The sequence below is a fragment of the Spermophilus citellus genome (assembly GCF_964194105.1).
Source record: "Spermophilus citellus genome assembly, chromosome: 11".
Lineage (NCBI taxonomy): Eukaryota > Metazoa > Chordata > Mammalia > Rodentia > Sciuridae > Spermophilus > Spermophilus citellus.
The window spans coordinates 100000917-100025510 of NC_138192.1; positions in this window are offsets into that span (position 1 = coordinate 100000917).

Here is a 24594-nt window from a genome sequence, read left to right on the forward strand (position 1 = left end):
ATAAATTACAGAAAAATATTTTCTATATAAATGCGCATATTGGGCTGGATGCAGTGACATTCCCCTGTGTTCCCCAAAGATCTGGAAGCTGCAGCAGGAGGATCATGAATTCAAAGCCAGCCTTAGCAAATTAGCAAGGCACTAAATGACTTTTCTCTAAATAAAATATACAAAAAAGGGCTGGGGATATGGCTCAGTGATTAAGTGTCCCTGGGTTCAATCTCCAGTCCTGCCAGAACAAACAAACAAACAAAAAAAAGAAGCAACCATCTGTGATGTTTTAGTTTTTTGAGGTCACAGAGTCTTCAAATTTTAAGAAGATCCTTTAACTTGCTCTATCAGATATTATACAGAGTAGGTGTTATTTGATCAGGAGCTTTACTCTAATCATTGAGGGACCCCCACTGATGGTGACATCTTCCACAACTAGCTCATGGAGTAACTAACATATAGGAGGGGTCAGAAGCTAAGCCTTGAAGTGACATAGATCACTTCTACTCTTCTACTTCATTCTAATTGAAATTACTCACAAAGCTACACTTAACTGCAAAAGGGTAGATAAAAATACTATGTTGGAAAATTGTTGTCCAGTAATAATTCTATATTTCCAGAAGAGAATTGGATAGATAGATCAATTGATCAGTTGATCAATAGATAGATAGTAGTCTTTGCCACAGATTCATACACACTTGAATTAAGTGTGACTTTGGATAAAATCTTATTGCTCTTAGGACAATTAAACTTTCCATTTGCAAGTGCCTATTATTATTCATAGCCTACCTGGAACTGACATACATGATTTTATGGAAAAATACATATTTACTAAATATATATGTGTGCTTGCATACTATTTAATTTTCCATATTCTCACCCTATTTATTAAGAGGTTCCCAGTCTCTCTGTCCCTTATTTTTCAGAGTTGTAGAGAGTAAGATGCTCTCGACCTTTGTTAATTCCAGAATCCTTGTCTACTCAAAATGGCATGGACATATCTATCAATTGGGCACTGAGGCTGGCTCTACCCTGTAGTAGGGCTTCCACTGTGTTGGTGCTGACCCAGGCTACTGCCTGCTGTATCCTATGGCTGTGCCCTAAAACAAGTCTGTACTAACCCTAACTCTTCGTATGACTGAGAATCTATCTCCCTGTTTTGTTCTAACACTCAATTACACTATTCTGAAAAGAGCCTGAAGTAACATAAATTTGTGGAACAGAGGTTGGAAGAGGTGAGAGTTATGTAAAAATGGAGCACAGAAATTACATAGGGGTAACTATGTAATTTATAATAGATTATAAATTCATTTATATATGGGATGAAACTTCATATGACCAGGAAAAGAATGACTGGGAATTTAAAAAAAAAAACACTTATAATTCCTAAAGCTTTCATACATTGGAGAGATGTTCAAGCAACTATCAATGATAGAGTCTTCATTGATGACTCAGGGCATTTAATGATGACCCCATTACGGTCATATTTTACTAGCAAGAGGTAGACTATCTTTAGAGTGAATGCTGCTCTGAAACTACCCTACTCAAGTGTAAAAAATAAGTTTTGACAGAACCGGGCTGCTCTATAAGTAACAAAAGAAGCCACAAGAACACAATGCAACTCCCTTTAAAGAAACAAAACTAAACCTACCTTCTGAGGTTAGGTTACAGATCAAACTAAAAAAGATTAATGAGAGAAAGGTATAAAAATATAATTAATATTGTCAGTGTTACATGCATGGAGCTTCACACAAAGGAAGTGAAAGACTCAAAGAGGTCATTAAACTTGGGGGCTTATATATTGCTTTAACAGACAGCAACAAATTATATAAAATGACTAGCAAAGGAAAGGGTATTGGGGCATATAAGGCTGATAAATCATGAGACAGTGACCATAGTAAATATATGGAAGTATCTTCATGGATTAAAAGGTAAAAGAAACTTAATTAGGCTTGTTTATGCAGACTTATCTTGGTGCCAGTTCTCTGTCCCAGTGATAAAGTTTGCTCAAATCATTCTGGTACAGGAGACGGGTAGGAAATTTATAACATCTTCAAAAAGAGATATTTATACCCTACTCTTAGGTAGATGCTAAGATGACAAAAAACTTTTTCCATATCCATTAATTCTCAATTTCCTTCCACTCATATCTTTTTGCCAATGAGGTATATTTTGAAGTGGTATGTTCTAGACCCCTTCAGCATAAAATGGTGGTAAATTAAAAACTGATCTAGGTGTGAGGCAATAGCATGTATGAATCTCAAAAGTACTAAAGAAGACAGATGAAGTGGAATATATGCTATTATTCCATTCATGTGAATTTCTTGAAAAGATGAAACCACAGCTATAGTAAAATGATCAGTAGACAACATATAACACACTAATATGTTGAGATCTTTCCATGTGTAGACTACTCTCCATATTAAGGCCTCTATTCGAAATACAAGTGAATGGTACAATTTCCTCTGTAAATATTTATTGGTACTATATATGTGCTAGCACTAGTATTAAATAAATACAAATGATGAAATTTCTTAATTTTATTCTTTGAATAGAGGCATATAGACAGACAATAAATGATGCCAAAGATACTCTTGATTTATATAACCAAATGATAATATATGTGTAAAGTATATGAACAAATCAGCATTACTTGGAGAACCATAAGGTTTTACTTTTTTTCCTCTGTCATTTAATTTTTTAATCAAAACATCACCTAAACACTGGTTTCTATAATAAACGTACTAAAATATAAATTAAAGCTAAAACAAATGTCAGCCTTGATTTTTCTCACTCCATGACATGGTCTGAATCTTAAAACCTCACAAAGTACAGCTAGATATACTTCTGCATGTCCCATGATGCCAATGGCACCATTTCCATGGTAACTTTAATGCTTGAAAAGTAAAAAGCAGAAGGAGTCTTAAGAAAATTGCACAAAGTGAACAAAATAAATTATTAGATTGAACATATGTGGCATAAACAAAATATGGGGTGCAGTTATTAAAAATGAATTGCCTTTTTAAAAACTGAAAACATGAAACTTCTACTTATGGAAAATTTGGTCATCCTGAACTCATAGCAGTCAAGTTATCCTAGTACCTCTGATGCCACAAAATTAGAAGCTCACATAGACATCAAAATATTCCACCACCCCTCTATTTTGGAGGCACAAAATTTCATGCAATTTTTAATTATTAATGAATTAAAGGAACAAAAGTAGATATATAATTATTGCATTTATACCAATAAGAGGAAGTATCTACTGTTTGTATAGTTATTAGCAGAAATTATGTATTTTAATATTATTGCATAAATTATTTTCTGTCCCTAAAATAAAATACAAGGTTGTTTTTATGCCAAGAGATACATTTAGAAAATATTTTCATGGCATGCATCCTAAGTGTCTACTTACATTTGATATTTTCAAGTAACTCACTACCATTGGAAGAATTCACAATGAATTAAGCAAGCCTGTGAGTTATAGAACTAAGGATACAATCCACTTTGTAGTTATGTTTTATGGTTGTATTTGAGTCATCTGAAATAAAATCAAGCCATGCTTACTTCTTAAAGACATTTGCTCACAAAATAGTACCTTTGATTGAATTAAATCTATTTTATTAACTATTTCATTAAATCCTTACTATCCAGCTCTGACTCTTTCAATGTCTATATTTCTATTTTTATCAACTCTGAATATCTAGGTGAATGAACTACATACTCACCACAAAACATATTTGGGAAGAGGTGCAATGTAGAATCACTGAAGACTTACTTGGCCTACTTCATCATTTTGCCTTAGGTCAACTTTAATAATATGAATGCCCTAAACTGAAAACTAAAATTTGATTTTCAATTGTTCAAGGCCTCTAATCCAATATAACCATGAATAATAAGATGTGATGTCTTCAGAATTATAAACTAAAATTTGATTTCCAATTGTTATTTTATTCAACTGATGAGTGTATTGAATGCCTGCCACACAGGAGGGGAGGCACAATCCTTGGCACTAGAGACACCAATAGCATACTTCACAGGAGCTGATGTTTTGTAAATGTGAGAAAGAAAATGCTAAAAACATGCTTACAGTATAAGAAAAGTGAAAGCAGCATTCTTAGAGTGCTAAGTTAAAAAAAATCTGAATGTACATGAAAGAGATTAGAAATCTTCTGGTCCAACTCCTTTTTTTTTTTCCATCTAAAGAAATGACCACAGACTAAATGTGTATGCATGTGTTTATGCCCATGTCTTTCCAGGGTCCTGTAAAAATTTACAGAGAGCTGAGTGCAATGGTGCACACCTGTAATCTCAGCTACATGGGAGGCTGAGGCAGGAGGATCATAAGTTTTAGACCAGCCTGGCTAGCCTAGTGAGGCAATCTCAAAAAAATTAAAGGGAAACTTTGGATGTATTTTAGTGGTAGAATGCTTGTCTAGCATGTGTTAGGTCCTAGGTTCAATCCCCAGTACTGTAAATCAAAAGTGTGTGTGTGTGTGTGTGTGTGTGTGTGTGTGTGTGTGTGGAAATTATACAAGGCAAGATATCACTATGAGTACATGTTTAAATGTGGTATCATATAATATAACAAAAGTGTACTCAAATGGGAATATAAGCAAAGGTTCTTGAATTAATACATTTTCTGTTACTAATAACACAATACACATACTGGAGAAGTTTTTTTTAAACAAAAAAGGTTTGTTTTGGCTCACAGTTCTGATCCACAGTCAATGGTCCACAAGATAGGCTTGTTGCTGGCAGAGTCCTAAGGTAGCACAGCACACCATATATTGAGAAAGAGGAAGTACGTGTGTGTCCTCTGGTCTCTCTTTCTCTTCTTATAAAGTCACCAGTATTCAATGATGTTGGCTCCACCCTGATGGCCTTAACTAGTCCTAATCAATTTATAAAGGTAAGATTAAGTTTACACCCTCTTAATTCCTCATAATGGGAATTAAACTCCAACATGAGTTTTGAAGGGGACAAACCATAGCAATTCTATTTGTACATTGCTAATTTTTAGGTATATGCTATGGAGAAGGTGTTCACTAGGTCTTCACCTATATTATGATTTCAGTTCAATCCCCGTTACCTAATTTTCCTGGTTATTGTCAAAATTACATGTAGTAATGGATACAAAAATACTTTGAAAAATTAAAGCATAATAAAATATAATATTTGATAGTATTTCGCATAATAAATCTGGATATATAAAGAATGTGATTAATATAATTGTGGGGAATTAACTGGATTAACAGAATGAAGTACATAGTTAATTGGGAATTAAAAGAATGAAAGTATATTTACTTCTTATCCATTCATTATTTCTTGTCATATATGAGATATAAAAATACTCAAATCAACAGAGATGAAAAAACAATTAGAAAATATGGGAAAAGGTTTTCTATGTCTCCTTTCATCCCCAACTTAGAGCACAGGGCTTTCATCCTTATGAGAACAGTTGGTGTATGAAAGTTGGCACGCTAATAAAACAGTGTTGGTTCCTGTGACTCATAGTCATCTCCAAAGAAAATTGCCATACTCATTGCAATTTTTTTTTTTTTTAGAGAGAGTGAGAGAGAGGGGGACAGAGAGAGAGAGAATTTTTTAAAATATTTATTTAATTTTTCTTAGTTCTCGGCAGACACAACATCTTTGTTTGTATGTGGTGCTGAGGATCGAACCCGGGCCACACGCATGCCAGGCGAGCGCGCTACCGCTTGAGCCACATCCCCAGCCCTACTCATTGCAATTCTAAGGAGGAAGATACAAGTTTGAAGATTTGATTCCACATAGCCTCTTTCCCTTACCACCACAACTTATTAAAAACCGACAAGTTCCAGAGCCAAATGCAGCCAGTCCATGGCTACCCTGGTGGGTGTGACATGATGTAAAATAAAGTCTCTGAAGAATTTTAGTTTTCAGAGATTGATAGATTGAGGCAGTTAACAGTGGTGACTAAAGGTGGATGATGGATAGACACAAATCATGACACAGATTCAGGGCTATAACAACTAATGGTTAAGTCTCAAAGGAACAAAGTCCATGTATAAGCAAAAATCTGTAAGGTACAAAAGAATGTAGGTGTATATATAATAGATGTTAGAAGAACGGTCAGAAGAGAGCAGCCAGTCTCTAAAACTGCATTGATCTTGAGGGATAGCTCTATTTGTATGTAATAAATCTCTCAGCTTGGGCTCAGTTCCTAAAACAGACTGGATAACTACGGAAAATTTAAGAAGTATTATTAAATATGGCACTTCGGCAGTGATGATTAAAAGTGATGGCAACATTAGCCGTATCTACTGGTGATGTTCAGTGAAAATAAGTCAGACAGTGAGCTGACATCCAGGGATCTCACTGATTCTATTATCTACATCATCACCAGAAGGAAGCTGGCCTTGGGGAATAGTCAGATGGCTTATCTGGCCTTGAGGAATAGTCAGATGGTTTACTGGAGACCCAGTTAAAGCATTTTGGGGAGACACACTATATGAATTTAGGTTGCTTATCTCAAATGATCAGAGAAGTGTGTTGTACTGGGCATTTCATATATAACATTTCAGACCCATCCTCTTTGTCATGCTGTTCATTCCAGCAACTGCTACAGTCACTAGTTTTTATACAGATATTGACCAGATTCTGACAGGTACAACCAGACAACAATGCACCTTGGAAAAATTCTGATAATCTGCTTACTCTCTCAGGAATTCTCTGTCATGATGGTGTGGATGTCCACTAGAATCTAGAGTCCAGGGCAACCCAAAAAGCCCTGCTTGACCAATGGAAAATGAGAACCAAAGGGTTCCATACTTCCCTGAATAGACTATTATAACATTCTTATCAAAAAAATCAGAAGCTTTCATAGATCAAAACCAATAAACTATGGTAAGAGCCAACCTAATAATTTATTTTGGTATAAGCTTTCCCTTCTTCCCTTTTCATAACCCTTTCCTACAATTCTCTTTGCTAGGATAGCATTGCTAAATAAATCCCTTATATGTAACCTATTATTCAGCATTGTTCTCAGAGATTCTCAGGCTAAGATCTTTGTGCAGAAAGCAAATCTTCAGAATCTGAATATGAACCTGAACCCCCATTCGATGACTGGGCATCAATAAAGACCACATGGATGGTGGTTAACCGGGTTTGAAAGGTCACAATGATAATGACTCTTGTCAAATAGAATGAGGTACAGATTGCAGATGAGACACAGAGTTGTGCAGTAGTTGTAACACTTATGAAGTATGGAGGAATAAATAATAACATGGGTTGTGAATCAAGCTAATGTTAATTAACTGCTTTGGAACCCCAAGAAAAGAAAATATGAGAACCAGAGAACCTCCCTTATCTCCTAAAGTCACAGTGAACAATGTGATGAAAATCAGAGCTAGAAGCACAGTCCAAATATAACTAAATATATAACATCAACACCAACTTTATGCCAAAGTAGTGCCCTTATGACACAAGAACAATGTCCTAAGACCTAGGAGACATTTAAGTATACGAATAATTTTCCTTGAATCCCTAGATTCCATTGAGTTTTCAGGCAAAAGTACACTCCTCTTTTGCTTGAGAAGAATAGCTCTCCATTGACTGAAGACTATAATTAAGACAAATGAGATAAGAACTTCACTAAATGACTGCCTTCCTCAAGATTCACTTTGGTCTCTTCTTATTAACCACTGAGACAATAACCAGGATAGGGTATCAGCACAGGAAAATACATTCCCTCTTTAGAAAATAAATAATTTATAGACCAAAGGAACTGCATGATCAAGCTAAATGTTTTTGGCAAGACTTAGGTAGAAATGTGAAAAAGTAGACCTTAAAGCTGTTGGGCTGGAATGTAAGAAGAGTTAAGAAAGGATTAGATAAGGTTTATTAATATGGTAACATTCACCCATGATTTAAAGAGTAATGTCCTAAAAAAAAAACCTTAGCCAGACCCCATAAAGAGTTATAGCCTAAGTTTCTCTTACTGTGGGATCACTGGATCTGCATAATTATACTGATATATACTGATAATTGTCATGGATAGAGGTTATTCACAGACCCAACAAAAAAATGGGCTCCCTCTCATCAAGGCTGATCTCTTCTTACCATTGATGAAAGTTCAACCTGTCATCAGAAAAAATCAATGGTTAATCCTTGATATGGCATTGTCCTTTTGGGATACCAGCTATCTACTTGATGTCAAGTATGTTACCTCAGACCACTTATACTCTGGAGGCAATAACAATTTGTTCTTACCAAAGTTAAACCTACATCTCCTTCCATGTTCACAGGCCTTTTTCAGCACCATCTTTCAAAGAATTGTAGACCTGACCCATAGGCATGATATCCTAAACAATATTGCCTTTGAGCAAGAGACCTATTTTACGAAAAAATATTTCAGTGAGCAGATAATCACAGGACCCACAGATTTTATATGCTTCATTATTTATAAGCAGTTGGCCTAATAAAATGGAATGTTTTATTAAATAGTATAATCTCAGACAAATACCTACTCAGGGAAAATACCTTTCGGTTTGGGCACATTGTCTTCTATGATATGCCATATACACAGAATTAATGGTAACATTTGGTGTTATGTTTCCTAAATAAGCATTTATTAGTAAAAAAAAATGAGTAAAAATGAAACTGGCACCTCTCATTATCCAAAAACTGAATTGACACCAGGAAGCTGAAAAGATGTTTCTTCTTTTGTCCCTTTGAGATGCATTTCTGGTGACATATTTGCAGAATTTGAGCTCTTCTTTTTAGGAGTTTGGTTTACAAAGGAATACAAGTCCCGGTTCCCAGAAGGCAATGCTTCCACAGGGAGATGTTGCAAGAATTACTGCATTTGATGTAAAAGCTGTCATTACTCAAGTAGGCCTTCTTATTACAATAAATGGCAAGCAAATATATATATATTATATATATTTTAAAGAGGGGGTTACCAACCTTTATTACCAAGAGCAGCAGCTAGGATTGCTGCTGAAGAACATGATCCAGAAAGAAAATGTCCTGAATCCAGAAGGGTTCACTAGAATGTCTGTTGGTGCTGCCAAAATTTGTGGTAATGATGAACTAAAGGTGCCATGACTACAGACAGATATGTAAGTACTCAGACCTGTCAACAATGAAAATCTGAAACCACTCTACTAGGAAAGAAACTTGACTAACCAACATTCTAGTCAAAGGTGAGGACAATTTAGAATGACTAATGGAAAAGTTAGATTATAAATATCAATTGTGGCCACAGAACCAGCTTCAATAGCAGTGACTGTAGCTTGTTCCACTAATTCTCCTGTATTAAACTTTAGAGGAGATTTTAATCTAGCCATCACTTTGAAGAAGAATCTGTGACAAACTTAATTTATGGAGAACACAAGTGGATCTAAGTGGTACAAAGAGTAGACTGCTTGCATATCACCTCTTAAACCAGCCACAGCTGTAGCAACCAGTTTGGCACAAATTTTTATTTCATTTTATTTTTTTGTGAAACACAATAAATGGTGCTATTATAATAATAGCATAATCAGATCATGATCATTAATTTCCAGAGTTTCCCTGTTTATTTCCAGTCCTTTTTTTTCTTTTAGATTTTAAAAATATATTTAATTTTAGTTGGCACATAATTGAGGTACAGCATGATATTTTAATACATATGTATAATAGGTGATGCTCAGATCAGGGTAATGTTTATATGCATTGTTACAAACTTTATCATTTATCTGTGTCGATAACATTAAAACACCTCCTAGCTATTTTGAAAAACACAAAAATTGTTGTCAACCATGGTTGCCAACATGCCACTGACTGCTTTTCACAGGTGCAGTTTGATAGACTTTACCTCAGTGCTGCATATGTATCACTCCCTATGTCAGAGTTCACCTATATATTGCTATGAAAAACAGAAACCTATTTGGAGTCACACATATGAAACCCAGACATTGATAAAATTCATGTCCTTGGGGCCACCCTTGATGAAAAGGGAATGGAAGCTGAAAGATGAATACTTTTCCTTTCTTCCTTTGAGATGCATTTAAGTTCTCAGAAGGTACCTATTATGGTTTAGATATGAGGTGTCCCCCAAAAGCTCATGTGTGGGATAAGACAGTTTGTAGGTAAAATTATTGGGTTATGAGAGCCATAACTCATAAGCCATATGAGAGCATTTATCTGCTGACAGGGATTCAATGAGTGGTGACTGTTGACTGGAGGAGGTGGGTCACTGGGAGCATGCCTTTTGAGTACATATTTTTTTTATTTATTTTTTTATTGGTTGTTCACTAGAGTACATATTTTGTGAGGTCAACTTAAACTCTCTCTGCTTCCTGGTGCCACGTCCCAAGCCACTTTCCTACACCATACTCATCTGCTATAATGTGCAGTCCCACCTTGGGCCCAGAACCACGGAGTCAGTCATCTGTGGACTAAGATCTCTGAAATCATGAGTCCACAAATTACTTTACCTCCTTTAGTTGTTCTTGACAGATCTGTTCATCACAGAAGTAAAAAAAAGCTAATGATTAAAACAGAAATTGGTACCAAGAGTGGGGTCATTGCTGTGACTAAGCCAACCATGTGGTTTAGATACTTGTGGAGGGTTTTGGAATTTGTGGGGGGAATTTTTGAAAGTTTAGTGATGCAAGCTATAAAGCTTTAGAATGTAAGTGGACCATCCTTAATGGGAAATTCTGGTGGGAGTTCAAAAGACCAGAATGACAATAAAATTACATACAGTAAAGACTGGGATCATGGAGTTTCAGAGGAGAAAGAGGACACTTTGTTCTTATTCCTTCTTTGTATGTACCTGTTTGTTTATTTTGGAATGGAAATGTTTACTCTGCCTTTATATATGGGATATATATAACTGGCTTTTGATTATTACAGGGACTTATGCTGAGAATTTGCCCTGAGTCTCAGAGAAGACTTCAAACTAGGACTTTGTGGCAATTCTGGAACTGTTGAGACTATGGAGACTCTTGGAAATAGACTAAATGGATTTCTCTCTGTGAGATGGACATGAGGTTTTGGAAGAAGAATATTATGATCTAGATATGAGATGTTCCCTAAAAGCTCATGTGTGAGACAATATGAGAAGGTTTAGAGGTGAAGTGAATAGGTTTTTGAATCCTTAATCTGATCAGTGCATTAATCTACTGATGAAAATTAACTGACTGGTGACTGTAGACAGGTAGGGTGGAGTAGGTGAGTCACTGTGGCCATGCCTTTGGCATTTATATTGGGTCTTCATTAAGCAGAGAAGTCTCTCTCTTTCTGCTTCCTGGTGCCAACCCTCCAGCTGCTTTATTCTGTCACATAGTTCTGCCATGATGTTCTGCCTCACCTCAGGAATACAGTACAGAAAAGTACAGAAGACAAAAAAAAAATAATGATGGAGAGAAAAGAGAAGATTACAGCAGCACTGGTGCAAAGAGCCACTATGATTGAAAAACTTAAAAGGAAACAAAAAATCATGACAAGAAAAAAGAGAGTCAAGGGGGAAAGCTAGAAACTAAGCATGGCAACAAATTTATATAAAGCCTAGGAAATGCCATGCACTATTTAATCATTTTACCTTTGCTAACTGACTTAATACTTGTAGCCCCTATTAAAATCTCCATTTGTTAAATAGTAAAACTGAAGCATATAGAGGTAAATAATTTGCCAAAGGTGACTCAATTAGGAACTGAGAGATTTGGGATTTCAGTGCCAGCAGACTAGCTCTGGAGTCCACTATGCTACTCAGGTCCCTAGACCAACCTCCAAAATCATCTTGCAATTCTAATATATATAATTTACCATTTTAACCATGTGTCCATGTTGTTATGCTGCCATCACCACCCAAAGAGAGGAGGGAACATGTCATACATATTATATCTGGGACAGAATTTAATCCCTTTTTGGGGAGAAGCCGTATCAGGGGTTGAATTCAGGAGCACCGAGCAATATCCCCAGCCCTATTTTGTATTTTATTTAGAGACAGGATCTCACTGAGTTGCTTAGCACCTTGCCATTGCTGAGGCTGGCTTTGAACTTGCAATCCACCTGTCTTAGCCTCCTGAGCTGCAGGGATTACAGGTGTGTACCACAGCCCTGGCCAGAATTTACTCCCTCTTAAAGACCAAATATATCCGATTATTTCTGTATATGTGCACATGTGTATACACTTCATTCTATTGATGCATTCATCATTACTTTACCTTTTCAAATCTTGCAAACAATGTTGATGCAAACATGGGTATATAAATATCTCTTTGGGTCTCTTTCAATATTTTTGAGTATATACTTATAAGTAGAATGCAAGATCATATAGTAATTCTATTAATTTTTTAAGCAAATACTGTTATGTTTTATACCACCAACAGAGGGTTAAAGTTCCTCCACATTCTCATCAACATTTGTCATTTTTTTTGTGGTGTTTCTGTGTGTTTGTGTATTTGACAGTAGCCATCCTAATGTGAGAGGGGTGATATTTTACTGTGGGTTTGATTTGCATTTCCCCAGTGCTGTTAGCAATTTTGAACATCTTTTCATATGTCCACTTTCCATTTACATATAATATTTAACAAATATCTGTACAATTTTTTTGCCTATATTTTTGATCAGGTCATTTGGACTTTTTTGTTGTTGAGTTGTAAGACTTCCTTATATACACACTATATATTAGCCCCTTAACAGATATATGATTTGCAAATGTTTTCTTTCATTTCATAGGCTGGCTTTTCATCTGATGATCATATTATTTCACATACAGAATTTTAAACTTTGATGTAGTCCAATTTATTTATTTTTCTTTTGTTGCTAAGAAATCACTGTTAAATCAATGTCACAAAGATTTTCCCCTGTGATTTTGACTAGAAGTGATTTTTTTAGGTCATATGCATAGGTCTTTAACCCACTTCTTTGAGTTCATTTTTCTATATGATGTATGGTAATGGCCCAACTTAATGTTTTGCATGTGCTCATTATGTTTCCTCACATCATTTGTTGAAAAGACTCCCCCTGCCCCCTTTGGATGCCCTCGCCACCCTTTTTGAAAATCATCTAGCTATGTATGAGTTTGTTTCTGTTCTTTTAATCCAATCCATTGGTCTGTATATTTCCCTCTATACCAGTAAAACACTGTTTTGATTACTGTAGCTTTCTAAATTAGTTTTGTAATCAGGAACTGTGAGGCCTCCAACTATTCAAAATTTTTCATTTCATTTAATACATCAATTCTTTGTGAGTCTCTAAGAGAGGGAGAATGAGAGAAAGTTTTCAGGGGTTTTTTTTTCCTTCTAAAAATTTTATAATAGTAGTATCCCATGAAACACATTCTAGGAAACATTGCTCTTTTACATAATTTCAGCTGTTTTTGTTTTTCTGACTAATTTCTACTTAGTAGTAGAAATATTAGTTAAAATTCATTGGATTTTAATAAATCATCTCTTTATATTTTTGTTTTAGCATAAACATCTAAATATTTTTGAATGTACTAATATTATTATAGAAAAGCAGTCTTAAAAGAGTCAACTTTGGACCTACATAAGATATATAATAAATTCAACCCCGGATGAAATGAGAACATATTTTATTTCTTTTTTATGTCCAAATTCAAAGGTCAATTTCCCAGGCTGGACTTCAGTACTTTTAGAAGTAATAATACTTGAAACAATTTATAGAGGACATTGTTTAGGGGGGTAAAAACTCACCTACATCATGATTATGTTAAATGCCAAGATACTTCAGTGAGAACTCTCATGGTGAGCTGAGACTAAAACTTTACCACATTTCAGTGAATTTAACAACCTGTGACTTTTCATTACAACTGAAGTTTTAGATCTAAATAAATTATATTCTCTTAATAAATAAATCTATAGATCTGTACACCTGTTTACACACTATATTTGCAGGACACCTCATGTTCTATAAAAGAGCAAAGTCCATCACTATTCCAGGAACTAGTATGTGTCATTCTATATAAATTACCAAAAGAGGAAACAACCACCAGAGTTATAAACTTATTTTCAATTTCAAAATTACTGCTGTCTTGATTGGTGGGGCAAATTTAACTGTTCACAATATAATATATTTCATAATATTGTATATGATCTAAACTCTCAGGCTTATGCTGGGTGTTAGTTGATCATTAGCTTCTATGTGTTTACACACACACACACACACACACACACACACACACACACAAACTCACCTGCTACATCCTTTCTGTGTTCCACCTTTTCCACATTCAGCAAGAAAAAAATACCTTTAAATTCAAAGATGTGAACTCTGAAGAAAAACAACTTATCCTCTTCTTGTTCGTCTACCTTGTTCCTCTGGGCCTCACTACACCAATTATGCCCCTTTCACTTTCTATCATCCTAAAATTAATCAACTAATCCCCTACCCCACTCTAGTGGAGGCACCTGTGGTGAGCAATCAATGTCTCTCCTATTTTAATAGGAAAACCACTCTCATGATCTTATATCCTTCTTTATCTATTTCCTTGTTTTCCTTCACTTATCATAAACATTCTTCAAAATCTGACTCTATTACCCCCATCTGTATCCTCTTCTCAACCCAAAACTTCAGACTGAAATACATATTTTCCCTGAGGCATCCCTGGCCCCTCAGTTACAAAACCCAATGGATACTGTTAATGTTTTACTTATGCTTTCTGTTGCATATGACACAGAGTTTTAAAAACTATCCTATAATGTATTTTATATGATTCTATATGTTTGCAGTTATTATTATATTCCTTTATCATTCTTTTTCAGTCCTCTTCAGATAAATTTCATCAGAATTCCCCAGAGATTCAAACTTGATCATCTTTTCTTCTCATTTTAAATGCCATCCATGACTAGTGTCATCTTGTTTGAATTGGCTTTCTCTGTCTGACTGCCTGAGCTAAGACATGGCTTTTCTCTTGCCTTTGGACTAGGACTTACATTATTGGTGCTCCTAATTCTCAGGCCTTTGAACTTGGACCAGGTACCATATGTTTCCAGAGTGCGAACAGCAGATCATGGGACTTCTCAGCCTCCATAAAAGTGTGAGCCATTCCTTGTAACAAATCTCATATATACATATATGTATACATGTATATGTATAAATAAGATTTGTTACAAGGAATGTATAACAGATAGGTATATATAAATATAGATACAGAAATTACACAGATGTAATTTCTTTGGAGAACCCAAACTAATCCGCCTACATTTTCCAAAGTACTCTTTGTCATGTTTTCCTGATAAGATTTGGGCTTATGTTTATCCTCTTAGGTACTAGAGTCAAAACCCAGAAGCTAGTTTTGATGGATTCATCTTCCACATCTACTATATCTAAATAATTAAAAATACTCATTTTATCTCCAAAATTCTCTCAAATCATCCCAAAATGTATCTTTTAGACTAAGTCATATTCTCCATAACATTCACTATAATAGCAATCATACATCAATTCCATGCCCCATGCTGTTACCAAAAACCTCTACCTAAGAAGAAAACTTGGTCGTGTCTTCCTCTCGATTAGTTCTATAGTTGGTTTCCAGAAAATGCCTTCTTCTCATTGGCATGGGCTGCAAGGTCCTCCCACAATCTGGTTCCTGTCCTCCTTTGTCAGCTTCCTAATTGCTGCCAACTCCGTAACCTACTACTTGGTGCTTCTGTAGCTCTGAATTAATTGTAATGCTCTGGACACTCTCATCTGAAGTCTTTGTTGATGTTCTCTCCTCTTCATTCTTTGCTTTCCATTTATCTATAAATCCTACTCATCTTTCAAACCCTTCCATGCATCAACTTCCCTCTGATGACTTCCTTTCCAAGGCCCCAGGTCCATAATTCTCTATCTAGCATGCACTTTTACCATTGCATTATTGTTCTTGACTATAAATGTTTATCTGTATATTTGAGTTCCTTCTAATAATTTGCAATTTTTCCAATAGCAGGAACTGTGCGCTATTCATATTTTTATCTCCAACATCTAGCAAAATTATTCCTATTGCCTCAGCACTCAGGAAATGTTTGTAGAACTGAACTAGTGAATTCATAATCCTTAGATAATACTCTGTTTTGTTTTCTTTATAAAAACAATAAATTTTAAATGATATAATAAGGTTTCCAGTTGAAGAAGACAGAATAAACTCACATATTTATTTCTAATCTTTTTCAAAGCCCAATAACCATTGTAATGCAACAAAAGGGGTATGAATTAACAAAACTACACAGAGAATAGAGAGGTGGAATCCTAAGAAAACTAGATAGTTAGTCTGATTTTTGGTTTATTGAAAGTAGAAAGTATTTATTCATTGGAGAATAAATACTGAATAATATTGAATAAACGAGAACTGGAGCTGTATATAGAACACACAAGAGGTTTTTCTGTTCTTTTCTTTCCTTCTTTTTTTGGGGTCTCCTGAAGGTAAAATCATATCATCACCATAGAATTTAGGGAAAAGGACAAAAATCTAGGGAATTATATATAGAATTACTACAAAACAGTTATTAGCCATCCTTAATATGTCAAAGCAGCAACAAAACATCAGAGTCCTTAGCTCATGCAATGGGAATACATGTCTGGGAAGGAACAGCATGTCCTTTAGAACAGGTAAATTCCACAATAAAAATATTTGAGCTTTGGCTAGTTAACATCCAACTTAGCTGCCTACCTGATTTCTGTCAACTCCTTGCCCACTCAGATTAAAGAAGTTTGCCTGTCGACACATACAGCAACAAGCAAAAATTCACAAGCAGCCCTTCTACCTGGGCTGGTGGGGAAGCTGTTAAGAAACAGAACTTAACAAAGCAGAGGAAACCCCAGGTAACTTGCTATATGTAGCAGATTATTTCTTCAATCAATTATATATACAATATATATAATCAAATGTGCACGCACAAACACACACACACACACACACACATAATAAGGATATAAAAAAAGAACGAACAAAACTAACTTTAAAGAAATTAAAGAACAGAAGACAATTTTGACAGAATGCCATAGAATAAATTTGGAGAGATTAATGTAGTTTGCTCATAAAGCAAAAACTTACGGCTATAACTAATGATTATCATAGAATAAGAAAGTTCTTGGAAGCTAAACATCTAAGATAATTAAAGTTACATGTTAAATATTAAGTAACTGACCAAAAAACAGGCCTTAACAGAAGTAAGTGAAAATAAAGAATAAATGGAAAAGGTTCAACAACTAACTATTAGAAGATATGAAGAGAGAAAAACAAACAAATCTTGAGGAAATAATACATGGCAATATCCCAGAGATGAAATGAGATGAAGTCATGAAATTTAAAGATACTACCAAGTAATAAACTAGATAAATGAAAAATATTGACATATACACGCATCTTATGAAATTTCAAAACACTAAATTAAATCTTCACAAAACTTCTAGAAAGAAATAATTTAGAAGAAAGAGATAAGTTTGGATGCTAGAAGGCAAAAGAGCAATATCTTCAAATTTCTGAATGAAAATGATGTTAAAACTACTAGTCCATAACAAACCATGTAATCAATTAACACCTTATATAATAGGAAGTTAAGAGATACAATCTAAAATGTATGGACCAAAACAGAAGTTCAAATATTATTTAAAGAAAGGTAGTGAACAGATCTTGAAAAGAGTCTAGTAGAGAAAAATGCGGGCTTTGAATGTAGCTCACTGGTGGGGTATTTGTCTAGCATGTACATAGCGCTGGGTTCCATCCCCAGCATACCACCCCCCCACACACACACAAACACACACAAATTCAACTAGGAGAGTAGGTATAGGGCAAGTTAACTTAAATTTCTCATGTTTTGATGCAAATTATGTTACAAACATAAGAATGGTTTACTCTGAAAACTGAAACTAAATCTCTCAGGAGTACAAAGAGAGACTTGTTATATATCTCTCTCTCTCTCACTTTCTCTCTCTTGCTACAATGTTGGATTTTACTAACATATAACTAAAACCTACTATCACCTCAATAGCATTTCTCCACACACAGCTCCCAGGGATTCATTTCCTTCTTGTTCAGGCACGCATTCCCCCAATAAGAGATGGAATTAATTTCTCCTTGAATCTGGGCTATCTCTGTCTGCTTTGATCATTAGAACATAGAAGGAGGGATGTGGTGTCTGTTGGGGGCCTAATCTTAAAAAAAAACAAAACAAAAAAAAAAAAACCTTACGGTTCTCGCTTCTAGTCTCTTGGAGCCCTGAGCCATGTGTAAGAAATCTAGTTCACTGTGCTGGAGAAGACTCAGACATGTGAGAAAATAACTCTTGTTGGATGTTCAGCCCAGCTGAGCTTTCAGATTAACTCCAACCCTTGCTGCAGATGGCCACTATATAAGAGAAACCTAGAAAAAAAAAAAACACCTGGTTGTGTGCAGTCAACCTACAGAATCACAAGAAGTAAAAGTTAATTTTTGTTTCCAGCTACTAAGTTTTGAGGTGCTTTATTATTCAGCAAAATATAACCAGGACATAAGACATATATAATAATAAATATCTAACATAGGTTGTTACTGAGGTCCCAGGATGACACACTAAACCTATGCATATGATGTTTGCTCTTAATTTCTTGCTGATATGGTCACCAAAATATGATACAAAAAAGCAATCTTACTTATAATTCTTATATATTGATGAGCTTTAAAAAGAAACAATGTAGGCAAGAGAATCCTAACACAAGAATCATGATATCTACTTCATTCTAAGGCAAACATCAAAGAGGTTAGTGTGAGGCAAGGTCAAGAGCTACCTGGGAACCATGTTGAGTTTGTGACTATTCGCACATAGTTGGTATTTTTCTAGAATAACCAAACTCTTCATACAAGCCAGGAATCATGAAGGGATGAGACTCCGGATAAAACCCATAATGACTACAAATATCAAACAATTCAACATTGTAGATGGAAAGACAGAGAAAAATCGCAGACATAATAAAAGAAAGAGACAAGTGTGACCATTCATAACATAGAGCTCCTGACTTGAAAAAAAAAGATTAGGAAAAAGATAAAGGAAGATTATTTTTAAACAACCAATTCAGATTCTCAGCCAGAGGTCTGAGATAGCACAGCACACAAAAAGTGAACATGTAACAAAGAAAGACCAATAAGGACAGGAAAGTTGTCTTTAAATTGCAAAGCATGATTGTAGAACAGGAGGGGTGGATCCTTAAGAAAGCTTATTTGGTGAACTGATCATTGATCATAATGTTCAATGAAGGTTCACAAAAATAGCTTGTAGCTACAAGTTTGATATTTGTAGGAAGCTGTGCATGAATGGAAGAAAAATCTGCCTATTACAAAATGAAATTTCTAATATGCAAAAAATATTTGCATATTTCTGAGTGAAAATTATAATCTTATTCCAAGTCAAACTATCATTTATAAGGGCAAAATAAAATAAATTGCAAAACATGATTGTAGAACAGGTGAGGTGGATCCTTTAGAAAGCTCAGTTGGTGAACTGAGCGTTGATCATAATGTTCAATAAAGATTCACAAAAATAACTTATAGCTACCTACATCTTTCTAGAAGTTTTGTGAAGATTTAATTTAGTGTTTTGAAATTTCATAAGATGCATGTATATGTCAATATTTTTCATTTATCTAGTTTATTACTTGGTAGTCTCTTTAAATAGGAAGGAAAAGATATACATTAATCAGAGAAACAACTGAAGAGAACTATTAGCATCTTTTTTTTTATTATTGTTGGTTGTTCAAAAAATTACATACTTCTTGACATATCATATTTCACATTTTGATTCAAGTGGGTTATGAACTCCCATTTTTACCCCATATACAGATTGCAGAATCACATCAGTTACACTTCATTGATTTACATATTGCATACTAGTGTCTGTTGTATTCTGCTGCCTTTCCTATCCTCTACTATCCCCCCTCCCCTCCCTTCCCCTCCCCTCTTCTTTCTCTACCCCCTCTACTGTAATTCATTTCTCCCCCTTGTATTATTTTTCCCTTTCCCCTCACTTACTCTTGTATGTAATTTTGTATAACCATGAGGGTCTCCTTCCATTTCCATGCAATTTCCCTGCACTCTTGCTTTTCCTCCCACCTCTCATCCCTGTTTAATGTTAATCTTCTTCTCATGCTCTTCGTCCCTTCTCTGTTCTTAGTTACTCTCCTTATATCAAAGAAGACATTTGGCATTTGTTTTTTAGGGATTGGCTGGCTTCACTTAGCATAATCTGCTCTAATGCCATCCATTTCCGTCCAAATTCTATGATTTTGTCATTTTTTAATGCAGAGAAATACTCCATTGTGTATAGATGCCACATTTTTTTATCCATTCATCTATTGAAAGGCATCTAGGTTGGTTCCACAGTCTTGCTATTGTGAATTGTGCTGCTATGAACATCGATGTAGCAGTGTCCCTGTAGCATGCTCTTATTAGGTCTTTAGGGAATAGACCGAGAAGGGGAATAGCTGAGTCAAATGGTGGTTCCATTCCCAGCTTTCCAAGAAATCTCCATACTGCTTTCCAAATTGGCTGCACCAATTTGTAGTCCCACCAACAATGAGCAAGTGTACCCTTTTCCCCACATCCTCGCCAGCACTTGTTGTTGTTTGACTTCCTAATGGCTGTCAATCTTACTGGAGTGAGATGGTATCTTAGGGTGGTTTTGATTTGCATTTCTCTGACTGCTAGCGATGCTGAGCATTTTTTCATGTGCTTGTTAATTGATAGTATGTCCTCCTCTGAGAAGTGTCTGTTCAGGTCCTTGGCCCATTTGTTGATTGGGTTATTTGTTATCTTATTGTCTAATTTTTTGAGTTCTTTGTATACTCTGGATATTAGGGCTCTATCTGAAGTGTGAGGAGTAAAGATTTGTTCCCAGGACGTAGGCTCCCTATTTACCTCTCTTATTGTTTCTTTTGCTGAGAAAAAACTTTTTAGTTTGAGTAAGTCCCATTTGTTGATTCTAGTTATTAACTCTTGTGCTATGGGTGTCCTATTGAGGAATTTGGGGCCCGACCCCACATTATGTAGATCGTAGCCAACTTTTTCTTCTATCAGATGCTGTGTCTCTGATTTGATATCAAGCTCCTTGATCCATTTTGAGTTAACTTTTGTGCATGGCGAGAGAAAGGGATTCAGTTTCATTTTGATGCATATGGATTTCCAGTTTTCCCAGCACCATTTGTTGAAGATGCTATCCTTCCTCCATTGCATGCTTTTAGCCCCTTTATCAAATATAAGATAGTTGTAGTTTTGTGGATTGGTTACTGTGTCCTCTATTCTGTACCATTGGTCCACCCGCCTGTTTTGGTACCAGTACCATGCTGTTTTTGTTACTATTGCTCTGTAGTATAGTTTGAAGTCTGGTATTGCTATACCGCCTGATTCACACTTCCTGCTTAGCATTGTTTTTGCTATTCTGGGTCTTTTGTTTTTCCATATGAATTTCATGATTGCTTTATCTATTTCTACAAGAAATGCCGTTGGGATTTTGATTGGCATTGCATTAAACCTATAGAGAACTTTTGGTAATATCGCCATTTTGATGATGGTAGTTTTGCCTATCCATGAACAGGGTATATTTTTCCATCTTCTAAGATCTTCTTCTATTTCTCTCTTTAGGGTTCTGTAGTTTTCATTGTATAAGTCTTTCACCTCTTTTGTTAGGTTGATTCCCAAGTATTTTTTTTTTTTGAGGATATTGTGAATGGAGTGTTTTTCCTCATTTCCATTTCAGAGGATTTGTCACTGATATACAGGAATGCCTTTGATTTATGCGTGTTGATTTTATATCCTGCCACTTTGCTAAATTCATTTATTAGCTCTAATAGTTTCTTTGTAGACCCTTTTGGGTCTGCTAGGTATAGAATTATGTCATCTGCAAATAGTGATAATTTAAGTTCTTCTTTTCCTATTTTTATGCCTTTAATTTCTTTCGTCTGTCTAATTGCTCTGGCCAGTGTTTCGAGAACTATGTTGAACAGAAGTGGTGAGAGAGGGCATCCCTGTCTTGTTCCAGATTTTAGAGGGAATGCCTTCAATTGTTCTCCATTCAGAATGATGCTGGCCTGAGGCTTAGCATAGATTGCTTTTACAATGTTGAGGTATGTTCCTGTTATCCCTAGTTTGTCTAGAGTTTTGAACATAAAGGGATGCTGTACTTTGTCGAATGCTTTTTCTGCATCTATCGAGATGATCATATGGTTCTTAATTTTAAGTCTATTGATGTGGTGAATAACATTTATTGATTTCCGTATATTGAACCAGCCTTGCATCCCAGGGATGAATCCTACTTGATCATGATGCACAATTTTTTTGATATGTTTTGAATCCGATTCGCCAGAATTTTATTGAGGATTTTTGCATCTAGGTTCATTAGAGATATTGGTCTGTAGTTTTCTTTCTTTGAAGTGTCTTTGTCTGGTTTAGGAATCAGGGTGATGTTGGCCTCATAGAATGAATTTGGAAGTTCTCTCTCTTTTTCTATTTCCTGAAATAGCTTGAAAAGTATTGGTATTAGTTCCTCTTTAAAGGTTTTGTAAAACTCTGCTGTATACCCATCCGGTCCTGGGCTTTTCTTAGTTGGTAGTCTTTTGATGGTTTCTTCTATTTCTTCAATTGATATTGGTCTGTTTAGGTTGTCTATATCCTCCTGACTCAATCTGGGCAGATCATATGACTTAAGAAATTTATCGATGCCTTCACTATCTTCTATTTTATTGGAGTATAAGGATTCAAAATAATTTCTGATTATCTTCTGTATTTCTGAAGTGTCTGTTGTGATGTTGCCTTTTTCATCCCGTATGCTAGTAATTTGAGTTCTCTCTCTTCTTCTCTTTGTTTCCATGGCTAAGGGTCTGTCGATTTTATTTATTTTTTCAAAGAGCCAACTTTCAGTTTTGTCAATTTTTTCAATTGTTTCTTTTGTTTCAGTTTCTTTAATTTCAGCTCTGATTTTAATTATTTCTTGCCTTCTACTTCTTTTGCTGTTGTTTTGCTCTTCTTTTTCTAGGATTTTGAGATGAAGTATGAGATCATTTATTTGTTGGTTTTTTCTTTTTTTAAGGAATGCTTTCAGTGTGTCCCATAGATTCCGATATGTTGTGTCTGTGTTTTCATTTATCTCTAAGAATTTTTTAATTTCCTCCTTGATGTCTTCTATAACCCATTGATCATTCAGTAACCTATTGTTCATTCTCCAAGTGATGCATGATTTTTCCTTCCTTCTTTTATCGTTCATTTTCAGTTTCATTCCATTATGATCAGATAAGATGCATGGTATTATCTCTACTCCTTTATATTGTCTAAGAGTTGCCCTGTGACATAATATATGATCTATTTTTGAGAAGGACCCATGTGCTGCTGAGAAAAAAGTGTAACTGCTTGATGTTGGGTGGTATATTCTATATATGTCAATTAAGTCTAGGTTATTAATTGTGTTATTGAGTTCTATAGTTTCCTTATTCAACTTTTGTTTGGAAGATCTGTCCAGTGGTGAGAGAGGTGTGTTGAAGTCTCCCATGATTATTGTATGGTGGTCTATTAGACTCTTGAACATGAGAAGAGTTTGCTTGATGAACATAGCTGCACCGTTGTTTGGGGCATATATATTTATGATTGTTATGTCTTGTTGGTGTATGGTTCCCTTGAGCAGTATGTAGTGTCCCTCTTTATACCTTTTGATTAACTTTGGCTTGAAATCTATTTTATTCGATATGAGTATGGACACTCCTGCTTGTTTCCGCAGTCCATATGAGTGGTATGATTTTTCCCAACCTTTCACCTTCAGTCTATGTATATCTTTTCCTATCAAATGCGTCTCCTGTAGGCAACATATTGTTGGGTCTTGTTTTGTGATCCATTCTACTAGCCTGTGTGTTTCAAAGAAAAAATTCTTGACCAATACACAGTCACATGAAACATGAATCCTGGCAAAAATTGTGCAAAAATTAAGAAACAATGGTAAGTAACAAAATTAGTAAACTATATAGTTATAACCCAATGAATGTTGTTAAAGTTTTTTTGAAGATTAAGCTATATTTAAAGAAAGATTCTTGAAATAAATGGTACATCAAGTTAAAATATTTTTTAAAAAATAGTAATAAAATTACAGATTACTTCAATAGAATCTTCATAGTGAGGAAAAGCAATAGTTAAAATGTGTTAAAATTCTTCTTTGGTTGGAGATAAAACAGTACAATTTTATTCCCAATACTTAAAGAGATAAAAACTTTAACATTTTAAAACATTCAAAGTAAACCATAGAGTACAACAGGATCTATAACTCTTAGGACATTAGGAGAAATAAGCAGAATAAAGAAAAACCACTCAATACAACAAAATATAGGAAAACAGAAATGAACATCAATACAAAAATCAAAGGACTTCATAAAAACAAAACCAAATATAGTAGTGAACATTTCAAATATGAATGAGTTAATTTCACTACTAAAAGAGAAATAGAGTGTGCAGCCATTATAATGGATTTCACAGGGTGTTGTTAAATAATATAGAAAATTACTCTGACATTTTTTTTAGTGTAAAAATATGCAGGTCACCAATAATATACAAAAGACAATTCTACTTGATTAAAATGAAGTGTCCATGTGCATACACATACAGAGTGATTTTTCAGG